The sequence below is a fragment of the Mobula hypostoma genome, chromosome 10, assembly GCF_963921235.1.
Source record: "Mobula hypostoma chromosome 10, sMobHyp1.1, whole genome shotgun sequence".
Taxonomy (NCBI): domain Eukaryota; kingdom Metazoa; phylum Chordata; class Chondrichthyes; order Myliobatiformes; family Myliobatidae; genus Mobula; species Mobula hypostoma.
Genome location: NC_086106.1, coordinates 77,708,647 through 77,722,569, shown reverse-complemented (window position 1 = coordinate 77,722,569; position 13,923 = coordinate 77,708,647). Strand labels below are relative to the sequence as shown.

At 41.6% G+C, this 13,923-nt stretch overlaps 1 long non-coding RNA gene across 1 annotated transcript; it reads right to left on the bottom strand.

Annotated features, from left to right (window-relative positions):
- Window positions 1-4,084: 4,084 nt before the first annotated feature.
- On the bottom strand, window positions 4,085-13,673 carry LOC134353337 (uncharacterized). The gene is made up of 3 exons (XR_010019589.1): window positions 13,435-13,673; window positions 6,942-7,056; window positions 4,085-5,445 (listed from the first exon to the last, which is right to left on the bottom strand). It is a non-coding gene; the product is annotated as an uncharacterized LOC134353337 (long non-coding RNA).
- Window positions 13,674-13,923: the final 250 nt, after the last annotated feature.

Genomic DNA, 13,923 nt, shown 5'->3' with positions numbered 1-13,923 from the left:
ATGAGATTTCTATTCAGATTCACACATATTTTTATTCCAATTGCAGACTATAAATATCACTTTACAGATAAATCTTGCCTTGGTCTGCAGCACACATGGCTAGGACTTGCAAGTTTTGGCAAGGCATTAGCTGTTAAACAACTGCAGTTCATCAAAAACAGAAATGTTGTTATGGGACAGAAACGTGGCTAAACTGTTCACAATGTGAGCGATAGGATTATGTGAAAACTACTTGTGATACCAAAACTCCAGCTGCAGGGAGTCCGCAGACAATGTTACCTATTCCCTGCCGAAGGCTATTCTTGATTCAGGTTAGGAGAGATTATCAGCTGAGGACATGTTAAGACTCAGCTCCTGTGATCCAGGTGAGGAAAACGCTGGCTGCTATCAGGATCAAGCCAAAAGAAAGGTCTCATTATCTCATGATGCATTACTTCTCAAAAATGCAAAGATATATTAATAAAATTACATAGTAAAAACATCTAAAGCAGGACTTCCCAACCTTTTTCTCAAATGTTATGGACCCCTATCATTAACCAAGAATCCTGCGGACCCCAGGTTGGGTACCCCGATTTAAAGGCATTTCAAGGAAGCAATATCAGGCATAATTTGAAGTCAGTTACAGAAAGAAACATTAAAACAAACAACCAAAATCTTAGTCAAGACTTCAATTGAAGACTCTACTGAATATTCTCATGAATCACTAATGCTGACTACAGAAGTATTTTGATATGTTCAGGCATAGATCCTGAGGTAGCAATATGGCTGGTTAGGGATTCCTTTGTCCACATATCTGTTGGCTCATTACAAATTATTTATCTCAATTTTTAAAGATTTCAATGTTTGGAATTAATAAAAAATATTTATTTCCAGTTTATTTTCATTTATTATCAAAACAAAAGAGACCAAGAGTATCGAGAAAATCCATGAAAAGTACAAATAAAACATTGGAAGATTACGGTTAGAAATCCAACAAAGACCATATGAATCTGGGGTATTCTTTCACTTTCACTCGCAGAGCAGCAACAACGTGAACTAAACAAATAGGATAAAATTCTTTGTGATCTCTACTGCTTTTACAACTACAGTGCCTTGAAAAAGTATTTAACCCCCCCAACTATTTTCACATTTCATTGTCTCATTTTCTAAATTTAAAATATATTGAAGTAGGACTTTTTGGAGCTGATCTATGAAACATTGTGAATCATGTCAAATCAGAAGAAAAGTTCCAAAACCTGCCAACAATTTACTAAATATTAACAACCAAAATTATGAGGCTGAAAAAGTATTCATCCCATTTGTAATTACTATGCTAACTTGCATCAGGTGCAAAACTGTATATTAATTACCTTACCTACTCATCCAATTTGTTGATGTGGAAAAGCTGTTTTCAATGGATTCATAAGAATAAATACCCCATCCCCCCTCATAAGGTCCAAGAATATGGTAGATTTTCAACAGACCAAACCAAAATGAAAGTAAAAGAGCATTCAAGACTCATCAGGAGAATGATAATAGAGAAGCACAAATCTGGGAAAGGGTACAAGACACTGGACGTATCTCGGAGTCCATCATGAAAACACAGAAAAAATATGAAACTACAGCTGCACTGTCTAGATCAGTCTGCTCCTCTAAACTTAGTTGCCGGAGAAGAATGGAACTTTTAAGAGAAGCTACTGTGATGCCAATAGTCATTCTAAGTGAGCTGTAGACGTCAGTGGCTACAAATGGAGGTGAAGATCATGGCTCCAAAATCTCCAAGGCCTTGCACAAAAGGAGTACTTATGGAAGAGTGGCAAGGAAGAAACCCCGGCTTAAAAAAAAGGAGCATATCTTTGCCCATAAAGAGTTTGCAAAGTGTCATTTTGAAGATACTTGTAAAGAAATGGTTTTCTTAACGATTTTTTAGGGAACATTACATTCTGGCTAACTCTCTCTTAAAGAAATGAGACTATTGTGCAGACATACCACCTCTCCCGGAAGTTCCGGGTGTCTCCCACATATTGATAGTGGCTCCCTGATGCCCGCAAGTTATATACAATATCCTGGAAATCGATTTTTTTGAGAGCGAGCGAGAGAGAGTGCGAGAACGCCATGGCAGAGTGTTCCAAAAAAAGAAAATATAAAACGTACGCCACCCCAGACTACCCTAAAGTGTACCCCTGCCTAATCGGGGTCAAAAATAATGACAGTGTTGCTCACTGCACTGTTTGCAACAGTGACTTTTCTATTGCCCATGGTGGGTTAAGACTGTAAAAGACATGCTGAGGTGAGTTTAACAGGTGACATTCGTTCATTAGCATAGCTAACATTATTTAAACTAGCTGGCTAGCTGCTAAGGAGCTACTCTATTACAGACATCCCATCTCTCCGGGAAGTTCCGGGAGTCTCCCGCAAATTGATGGTGCTACCTCCCTGAAATAAGTTTTTGCAGGGTGGGATGTCTGTATTGTGTGTGGTTAAATTTTCTATCTGATATGTTCTACAAAGACAGGCAATATAAAACCATGCAGCTAAAGGATACCTGTAATTTTACCTTCAATCAATTTCAGAATAATGAAAGAAAACACTAGCACTGTTACAAGAGAAAGGAATAATTGGACCCCACTGGGAATGAAGTAACCTGACTCAACAGAAAAAGCAGATTATATCCTAGGGCAAAGACTTTTCCAACACTTAGATAATGTTCAATTAGACTGGTATTTTATGAATGCTGTCCTTTGCCTCTAGTATAAACAATATTAATGCACAGAAATTGAAAAATGTTGTTTTGTTCTTTTTTTAAGAGCACTTAAATCCAATATCATTTTTATCTGAAGTTGAGCTAGTGATCAGTTCCAGAGAAGTCATGATCCCCGCTAATGGGATGTTGTTATAATGTCAAAATCATAACACTTATTTACATCTGTATAGTTAAAAATGGAAACTAAAAACTCTATACTGTGAGCATCAGGAATGGTATCAGTAGATCTAGCAGTTCAGTTCTCTTAAGTTAAGCTTTTCTTGTTGTTTTTAAGGACTTTGAAAACACTGAGTGTGCTACAACTGACAGTAGTGAGTATCTACTGAGCTATTCATTCAATGTGTAATTGAATAAGACAAACTGCAGACACTGACAATCTGAATTAAAAAGAACGCATTCTCTTATTTCATTCAATGGATGGTAACATGATATCAGCACTGTATTATTAGAAACTTTGTGATTGTCAGGGTAGTCGCTTACAGAAAGTCAGGAAACTCCATCTGAAAATAGACTATTTCCACAGAACGTGCAGAGGCACCAGAAGCCTGTACCTGTCTGCGTACCAGGGAAAGAATAGAGAGCTTGTCACTACCTGTGGCACATGTTCAGTCGGATACCACTACAGCTGTGTGAATTGACCCACCACCGGACTGAGTACTGTTATTACGGGCACTGCAGCTGATATTAGATTGATAGAGTTAGACAGCACAGCCTTGGGCCTTCAGCCCAACTTGTTCATACTGACCAAGGTGCTTTCCTGGGCTAGTTCCATTTGCCTGCATTTTGCTCATATCACTCCAGACCTTTTCTATCCATGATTCTGGCACTAGCATCTCTGCTACAGGCCGTGCTATTGGTCCATCTTCTAATTTTGCCCAGGTATTATTACTTCAATAGGCATTGGATTAAATCAATTGATAAAAAGACACAAATATTACTGAGGAAAAAAGAAAGACCTCCATTTGTATGGTATCTTTCAAGGTACCAAAATGCTCCAAAGCACTTTAATTCAATGAATTTTTTTTGGTTTAGTTTTTCTTTAATGTGCAAGCTGTTGCGATAAAATTGTACATGATAAGCTGTGACAACAATGTGATGGTGATGAAATAACTTATTTTGGTGCTGTTGGCCGGGAGATGGGTATTGGTCAGGTCTAATATATACTGGTACAAGGAGAAGTACCACAGCTGACAAGGTGCCTTCTATGGTGCATCTATAAAAACTGATAAAGGTCAACGGGGACATGCCAATTTTCTTCAGCCTCTTGAGGAATTAAAGACACTGGTGTGTTTTCAGATTGAGAATCTTATTTAATATCACTGGCATATGTGATGAGATTTGTTGCTTTGCAACATCAGTAGATTGCAATATATAATAATAAAAACTATACATTACATTAACTATATATAGGAAAAGAAAACTAAATTAAATAAGTAATGCAAAAAGAGAGGGAAAAGACAGAGGTAGCCTTCATGGGTTCATTGTCCATTCAGAAATCTGATGGTGGATGGGAAGAAGCTGTTCCTGAAATGTTAAGTGTGTGTCTTCAGGCTCTTGTACCTCCTCCTTGATAGCAGCAATGAGAAGAGGGCATGTCCTGGGCAATTAGTGTCCTTAATGATACATGCCGCCTTTCCGAGCCGTCAACTTTTAACCCATTGCCTTTTCAAGGTGTCCTGGATGCTGGCGAGGCTAGTGCCATGATGAGTTTACAAGCTTTTTCTGGTCCTGTGCAGTGGCCCCTCCATACCAGATAGTGATGCAACCAGTTAAAATGCTCTTCATGGTACATTTGTAGAAATTTGTGCGTGCGTTTGGGAAATACCAATTCTCCTCAAACTCCTAATGAGATATAGCTGCTGTTGTGCCTTCTTTGTAATTGCATCAATATGTTGAGCTCAGGATAGATCCTCAGAGATGTTGAAACTTCTGATCCCTCAAGAAGGACTGGTGTGTGTTTCTTCAACTTCATCTTCCTGAAGCCCTCAATCAATTCCTTGGTCTTCTGTTAAGTGCTGTTGCTGTGACTCCACTCAAGCAGCTGATCTACCAAGTTCAAGTTCATTTGTCATTTAACCATACATGAATACCAACAAAGTGGTTGAGGGAATGGTCCAGGGCCAAGGTGTAAGACACAGTACCGACAGTCACACACAGCACAAGCCATGTATGAGATAGGAAACATACTTAAGATATCAGTAAAATACAGTCCAGGACCCTGAGTCCATGAATGTTGCACGGTCTGCTGTCGAACACAATGCAGCTGCTTTTCTGCCGAGTGAACACTGGGGGCAGCTGGGACGCCACGCCACACCGCCTCTGGTGGAGCACACCGACTCCGATGCCTCCTTCCTGGGTGGCTGTAAACAGGCGACACTGTGGCCTGAGGCCTTGTCGTCACTCCAACTAAGGCCATGCAGCTCCCTACTGTTTACCAATAAATCAGTGAACTGGGCTCGCAGCATTCCACATTAACAATGTCCAGCAGGGTCTTGTGATCACAGGAATAGCAACTAAGGTGATCAGTCGCTGTTAGACAGTACACCTCCTCTGCAAACCGACTCCTCCGACACGTCTCTGATGCAGGCAGCAGCACGATCCACGCCATGTCCAGCCTCTCTGCCACCGAGCAACTCACTGATGGGGTAGGTCGGCAGAACTTTAATTTCTTAATGTCCAGCAGCGCCTTGTGATTGTGGTGTCTAAGAACCAGAATCAGAATCCGGTTTAATATCATCGGCATATGTCGTGAAATTTGTTAACTTTACAGCAGCAGTACAATGCAATACTTGATATATACAGAAAAGAAACTGAATTACACTATGTATATATGTATATTAAATAATTAAATTTTAAAAACGGAAATTTAAAAGTAGTAGTGAGGTAGTGTTCATGGGATCAATGTTCATTTAGAAATTGTAGGGCAGTGGGGAGGAAGCTGTTCCTGAATCACTGAGTGTGTGCCTTCAGGCTTCTGTACCTCCTACCTGATGGTAACAGTGAGAAAAGGGCATGTCCTGGGTGGTGAGAGTCCTTACTGATTGACACCATCTTTCAGAGGCACCGCTCCATGAAGATGCCTTGGATAGTACGGAGGCTAGAACCTGTGATGGAGCTGACTAATTTTACAACTCTCTGCAGCTTCCTTCAATGCTGTGCAGTAGCAGCCCCCCCCCCCACCACCTCCCCATACCAGGTGGTGATGCAGACAGACAGAATACTTTCCATGGTATATCTGTAGAAGTTTTTCAGTGTTTTAGGTGACAAGCTGAACCTCCTCATACCCCCAATGAAATACAGCCACTGTCCTGCCTTCATTATAGCTGCATCAATATGTTCGGACCAGGTTAGATCCTCAGAGATACTGACAGTCAGGAACCTGAAATTGCTCACTCTCTCCACTTCTGATCCCTCTGTGAGGATTGGTTTGTGTTCTCTCATTTTACCAGCTTACCCTTTCTGAAGCCCACAATCACCTCTTTGGTCTTACTGGTGATGTGACACCACTCAACTAGCAGGTATATCTCGCTCCTGTATGCCCTTTTGTCTCCATCTGAGATCCTGTCAGCAATGGTTGTATAATCAGCAAATTTATAGAAGGCTTTTGAGCTATGTCTAGCCACACAGACATGGGTGTAGACAGAGTAGAGCAGTGGGCTAAGCACACGTCCCTGAGGTGTGCCAGTGTTGATCGCTGGTAAGGTGGAGATGTTATTCCCAATCTACACAGATTGTGGTCTTCCGATTAGGAAGTTGAGGCTCCAGTTGCAGGGAAAGGTACAGAGGTCCAGGTTCTGTAGCTTTTTGATCAGGACTGTAGGAATGATGATGTTAAATGCTGAGCTATCGTCGGTGAACAGCTTCCTAACATAGGTATTAGTATTGTCCAGGTGATCCAAGGCCATATGGAGAGCCATTGAGACCACATCGATTGTAGACCTATTATGGCGATAGGCAAACTGCAGTGGATCCAGGTCCTTGCTGAGGCAGGAGTTGATTCTAGCCATTACCAACCTCTCAAAGTATTTCATCACGTAGACATGAGCGCTACTGGGCGATAGTTGTTCGGGCAGCTCACACTGCTGGTATAAGTGTTGCCCTTTTGAAGAGGTGGGAACTTCCAAACGTAGCAGTGAAAGATTAACAATGTCTTTGAATACCCCTGCCAGTTGGTTGGCACAAGTTTTCGGAGCCTTACCTGCCACCTTGCAAGGATTCATCCTCCTGAAGGACAGCCTGACATCGGCCCCTGAGACGGAGGTCACAGGTCACCAGGTGATGCAGGGCTCCTCACAGCTGTAGTTTTGTTCTCCCTTTCAAAGCAAGCATAACAGGCGTTGAACTCGTCTGGGAGTGAAGCATCACTGCCATTCATGATGTTGAGTTTTGCTTTGTAGGAAGTAATAGCCCACAAACCCCGCCAGATTTGACATGCATCTGATGTTGCCTCTAAACTCTCTCAGAATTGTTTCTCAGCTCTTGAAATAGCCCTCTGCAAGTCATACCTGGTCTTCTTGTACACACCTGGGTTGCTAGACTTAATTGCCATAGATCTAGTCCTTAGCAGACTACGAACCTCCTGGTTCATCCATGGCTTTTGATTTGGGAATGTACGGTATGTTTTTGTAGGCACACATTCATCCACACAGGTTTTACTGAAGTTGGTGGCCATGACAAACTATTGGTGATGTTAACTCTAAGGAACTTCTAGCTTTCAACCCTCTTGACCTCAGCATCATTGATACACACATGAATATTTTACTCCTTCGTGTAGGAGGAGGAGGAGAATACTTCCATTATAAATTCATAGTCAGATGTTCTCAGATCAACAAGTCCTCATACTGGGCAGAACAACACAAAGCTGGCAGATAGTGAAGCCAAACAAGAGAAAATCTGCAGATGCTGGAAATCCAAGCATCACACACAAAACGCTGGATGAACAGCAGACCAGGCAGCATCCATGGAAAAAAGCACAGTCGACGTTTTGGGCTGAAATTCTTCAGCAGGACTGGAGTGTCCAGTCTTTCTCCGGTCCTGCCGAAGGGTTTTGGCCCAAAACGTCAACTGTGATTTTCTTTTCCATGGATGCTGCCTGGCCTGCTGAGTTCCTTCAGCAGATAGTGAAGCCATTACAAGCTCCCTATGTTCCAGTGTGGTGTCTTGCTGGACAAGGAACAAAAGGCCACAAATCAGATATAGACTTACAATGGGGAGAGAAAAGCCATTTAGCTCTTTGAGAGAAGTAGCTCTCTGAAAGCATCACTGAAGATGTGTCCAGAAGCATCAGTAGATGTATGTACACAGCAGACTGATGACGTTGAACTCGACCCTGAGGGACTGGATGGACACACACTCGCAGAAAATGCTGCCTTCCAGAAGTATATTAGTGTCCACCTAGAAGGGAATCATCACTTTAATCTACAAGAATAAATGGGAGCTGATTAAAATCAAGAATTGATGACCAATTTTGTTTCTAAATGCCGGTGATAAGATTCTGTTTAGGGTCATTACCAACAGGGTCAGGGTCAATTCTGGCCAGGCCAATGAAGTATCTGACAGAAAGATCTCTAACAGCCTTGTGTTGCTGAGGGATACTATGATCACCTGTGTACAAGACAAGAGGCTAAACCTTCTCTTCAACTTCATATAAATTATACTGCACTTCAGCACACCAATTAGGGAAGACACAGTTTTTGGGAGGGGAGATTGACAATCCCAGCAGAGGAGGCATTCAGATTATTGGTTCTTTGTGCAGAGACAATAAGTCCACAGCAAAATTAACCTGGCTGTGTAATATTTTCCGTTTCTGACTGCTGCAGATTTTATTATTTCCAAGATGCCTATTTTGTTCTAATTCAAAAGACTATTCAAACAAATTATGACGGGCATTAGCATCTTCAGTACAAGCACTGTGAATTTATTTTTTATTTAAATACAGTACAAGAAGCAATACTTAAGACCTCTGTCATAGTCTGTTCCTCAAACCTCAGATACTCTGGAGAGAAAAGGGCAAGCTGAACTCCTTGCCTTTTGCCTCTAAATGGTTTCTTATCCCCTTACTGTCTGCTGTTGGCTTCAGCTCCTCCTGCTCCTGTGTTGCTGTTGGTTTTTTTTTGGTCTGCATTCTTTTAATAAACCTTTTCTCTATAAATTTTATATTTTAGTTTCCTGAGCAATTTTAGCCTCGTACACAGACCTACTGTAGCTTACTCTGTTCTGGGGACTTCACAACAATTATCTTATGTTCTGTTACAAATGTCTTTTGCTTCAGTGAAAATGTCCCCGGGGATGTTTTAATCCTGATCTCGCTATCTCTTAACAGTGTTATGTCCCGAATTTATTTGTTTGATGTTTCACATTGTGTTCACACATTTCTGTACTTATCCTCTTCCTGATGATCTGTCATAATTCTACACCCTTAATTAGCTCTCTGACCTTCACAGTCTCAAATGTTAAAGCATAATCCTATTTCAACACATCCTTTGAAGCTAACATAATTTTTTTTTGATTTAACTGACAATCAAGCTTTGCTTTTTGACCTATGCCATATTAATACAGTTAATGCACGTTCTCGTTGCCTTAGCAATCTTTGGAACAATGTTCTATAACAGTGTTGCATGACGTGATTAAGTCAATGATGATTTGGAGTTAGGCCTTTGATTGCATGCAAATAGACACAGAGGCTGATTTAATCTTCGTTCTGGAGTGAAGGAAACATAGATTTAACTTCTCAGTATTCTCATCAATAAGTTCCACTCCAGTGGAAAGTTTGTTAGAGGTGATGTGTAGCATTGTGGCCTGAAATATTGACAAGTGTTGGAATAATGATGGTCAATGCTGGTCTGTGTTAAGATTAACACTGGTTAGGATTAACTTATTATTAACTCATTGGTTAGGATCTCAGTTTGCATGGCAACATGAAACAATTGCAAAACGAAGCTTTACTGCTACCAAATTTGAAGAGAATTCCTCACAATCTCATCTGACTGATGATGTAAAAGTTTGTAGCCTGGTTGAAAATGACCATGTACAGAGGTTGACATAATGTTCTTCATTTCTCTTTAAGTCATGCCTCTAGATCAGAGGTTCTTAATCTGGGGTCCATGAACTTGAATGGGGAAAAATTTGCATCTTTACTTATACTAATCTCCAACTGAAATTTAGTATTTCCTTCAATTACGAATGTAGACTACAAACCTCGGTGGTATTAACAGTACCTGTGACTTTGTCACCATTAGAAATCACAGATATTTTCATATCACGTTACAGTTGTTACAGATATCTCAAAATATCGTTTATGGCATGCTCATTACTACAAACTTACAGTAGTTATTAAATCTACTGCTAGATGAACGTGATTGCAGTCTTCCTGCTGCAGGCATTTGTGCAACGTAGCTGGCCAACTATCAGGCACCCTGCTCTAGATGGATTGAATTCCCACTGTCATTCAAGGAGAAGTTCTTAGCTCACTGGGAAGAGATGGTTGAGGAAGACTCTAGTGATGACTTTCCCCGTGACAGGCAGCAGAAGAATCCACTTGTGGTTTTCAAAGCTGGATTTGTCTCCTCTCCTGAAGTCTTTGATGTCCTCTGGTACAGCGTGTCCTTATAATCTAATCTAATCTTTCAATACTGTTGTGTAATTGTGACTCTTACTACCAAGCTTAGAACTTCAGCAGGGATACCATTTGCTCCTAAGGCTTCTTTTTAATTAACTTTTCATCAACCAGGAGGGGCAACAAGGCTTGTCTGAATAGAGTGCAGTGGGATCGTCTGAATATACTGTAGTGGGATTGAATCTCATGTCAAGACAAACTGAGGTCAGAATTCTCCCATTTCACGCACATCTGCTCTCACCCCATCCTCCCGCCACCCCACTAGGAATAGGGTTCCCCTGGTCCTCACCTACCACCCCACCAGCCTCTGGGTCCAACATATAATTCTCCATAACTTCCGCCACCTCCAACAGGATCCCACCACTAAGCACATCTTTCCCTCCCCCCCGCCAGCTTTCCACAGGGATCGCTCCCTATGTGACTCCCTTGTCCATTCATCCCCTCCATCCCTTCCCACCGATCTCACTCCCGGCACTTATCCTTGAAAATGGAACAAGTGCTACACATGCCCTTACATTTCCTCCCTCATCACCATTCAGGGCCCAGACAGTCCTTCCAGGTGAGGCAACACTTCACCTGTGAGTCGGCTGGGGTGATATACTGCATCCAGTGCTCCCGATGTGGCCTTCTATATATTGGCAGGCTGGGAGACTGTTTCGCTGAACACCTATGCTCTATCCACCAGAGAAAGCAGGATCTCCCAGTGGCCACACATTTTAATTCCACGTCCCATTCCCATTCTGATATGTCTATCCACGGCCTCCTCTACCGTCAGGATGAAGCCACACTCAAGTTGGAGGAAGAACACCTTATATTCCGTCTGGGTAGTCTCCAACCTGATGGCATGAACATTGACTTCTCTAACTTCTGTTAATGCGCCACCTCCCCTTTGTACCCCATCCCTTATTTATCTATCTATCTATCTATTTATTTATTCATTCTTCCCCATTTTTTTCTCTCTTTTCTCTCCTTCTGTCCCTCTCACTATAACTCCTTGCCCATCCTCTGGTTCCCTCCCCCACCTTTCCTTCTCCCTGGGCCTCCCGTCCCATGATCCTCTCATATCCCTTTTGCCAATCAACTTTCCAGCTCTTGGCTCCATCCCTCTCCCCCATCACCCCCCATCTTCTATCATTTCCGATCTCCCCCTCCCCCTCCCACTTTCAAATCTCTTACTACCTCTTCTTTCAGTTAGTCTTGACGAAGGGTCTCGGCCTGAAATGTTGACTGTACCTCTTCCTACAGATGCTGCCTGGCCTGCTGCGTTCACCAGCATTTTTTGTGTGTGTTGCGTGAAATTCCAGCATCTGCAGATTTCCTCGTGTTTTAGAATTGTTTCGTTCACTCTGGGCTGATTTTCTCGGCTGTGGATGAGGTCATCCCAATTGTGGGCTTTCAATGGGATGCAGCTTCAGAAGCTTAGGCCTAATAACCTTGATAGCTCATTAGAACCGACTTATGTAATGACCATTGCTGCATTCTGGACTCCTACACACTTTCTGCCCATCATCTACTGTTTTATCATTGATTTGTTCACTGAAGCAAAAGAGAGGATCGCCCCAACCCTTAACTTCTGTTAAATATAGATTATCTACTGACTGATTCCCAGAATACATAACCATCCTTTGACACGACGAGAAACTGGAAAATGTGGAGCACTTCCCATACCCATGTTGCAGGAATCACCTGTCAGTGAAGACAGGGTATTGATAATTAAGTTCAGCGCTGCCTTCTGCATACTACCACATCTCTGCAGAATCCTCTAATCTACTGACAGGAGAGATAGATCATTATTAGTGTCCTTTCCCAGGCAAACATCACCAGCACTGAGGCACTAATCACACTCTGCTGCACCTTTGAACAAACCATGACATTCACCAACCCAACTTTAGACTCCTGAAACAGACACACTATTCTGAGTTCTCTCATGGCAAAAGGTTACCAAATGGACACATAGTAAGATGCAAGGATGTCCTCAAAATGTTTCTGTAAAAATGACTCCTGGGGATCTCTGGCCCATGTCTGCTTCAAGTGTTGAAGAAGCATTTGAGATGACACCAAGAACCTTTGAATCAGTACTTTGTGTGCACACAGAAACTCTGTGTAAATGGTGGAAGGAATGTACCACCTTATTAACCATTGAAGCCACCAGTCCTGCATCATCTATGATATAGCCTGTAGGTCCTATAGGTTACCATAGAAACCATAGAATCAGATAGGACCCTGAGAGTCTGTCGGAGAAGTCAGGTTGAAAACACTTTGACTTAGCAGGAACACTTCTAAATAAGTTTGAACAGTTTCAATATTAAATAAGCTATATTTTACAGCAGGAACCTCATAACAGGGCGCATCATACCGGAAATATTGCCTACATGGCCTAGCCTGCTGCATTCCTGATAACCACTTCAATCAGCTTCATCTAAAGACAAAGTAAAATTAAAAATTTATTATCAGAGCACATACATGTCACCACATACAGCCCTGAGTTTCTTTTTCCGCAGGCGTACTTAGCAAATCTAGAGAACAGTAACTATAAACAAACTCTGCAAATGCAGATAGTAAATAAATAGCAATAAATAGCAAGATCAAAGTCCTTAAATGAGTGTGGTTATTCCCTTTTGTTCTACCTTCCTTTTCATGGGTCATAATTCACATAGACACTATATTCGAACAACCAAAGGGAGAGATACTGAGCTAAGAAAACACTGGTTCAAACAAGATTTCCTGTACAGTATTTCTGCCTTTGGTGGATTCTGGCTAATTGGGACCATGACCAGTACGTTTTGGTCCAATTAAGCCCCTGTCCCAATTCACCTTAATTGAAGAACAAATTATGTATTTAAATAAAATACAGAATAAATTGGAGCACAGCCAAATCATTAGAGTACTATAAAACTGTGAATTAGTTCCAAATGGATATCAGTGGAGGAATTCATTCATTGTGCATTTGATTGATTGTAAATTAACAAAATCAGCAAACAGCTAGTGCATGTAACTGCCTTCAAAGAGCGCTTTTGATAATTGTACTGCCCAAATCTTCATTTTTAATTACAACATTCAAGATAATTGCAAATACCGTAAAATTCTTCACAGGTCCTAACTCTTCAAGCGGTGAAATCGTTTACATTTTCGCTCCCAGCCATTTCTGGCATTTCCAAGACTGAATGCTTGAAGCCTCAGTGAGCAAAACAGTCCTGAATTGTCATACTGTTTTTTACTTGCCAATTGTCAGCGACAAAAATCACTGCCTTTTGAACACGCAACCGATGCTATTTAAAAACTCAAACACGAGGAAAATTCTGCAGATGCTGGAAATTCAAGCAACACACATCAAAGTTGCTGGTGATCGCAGCAGGTCAGGCCTGCTGTGATCACCAGCAACGTTGATGTGTGCTATTTAAAAACTGTTCGCTCTAAACACAGTGTATTGTCCAACACCCACACAACGTGAACGCAACTGTTGCTGGTTAGAATCTGTTCGGCAAGTCTCCTGCCCTGATTAAACGGCGGAGCGACCCAAATAAACGAAGGGAATCCTGGCTATTTTCTGGGTTTGTTTTTGTTC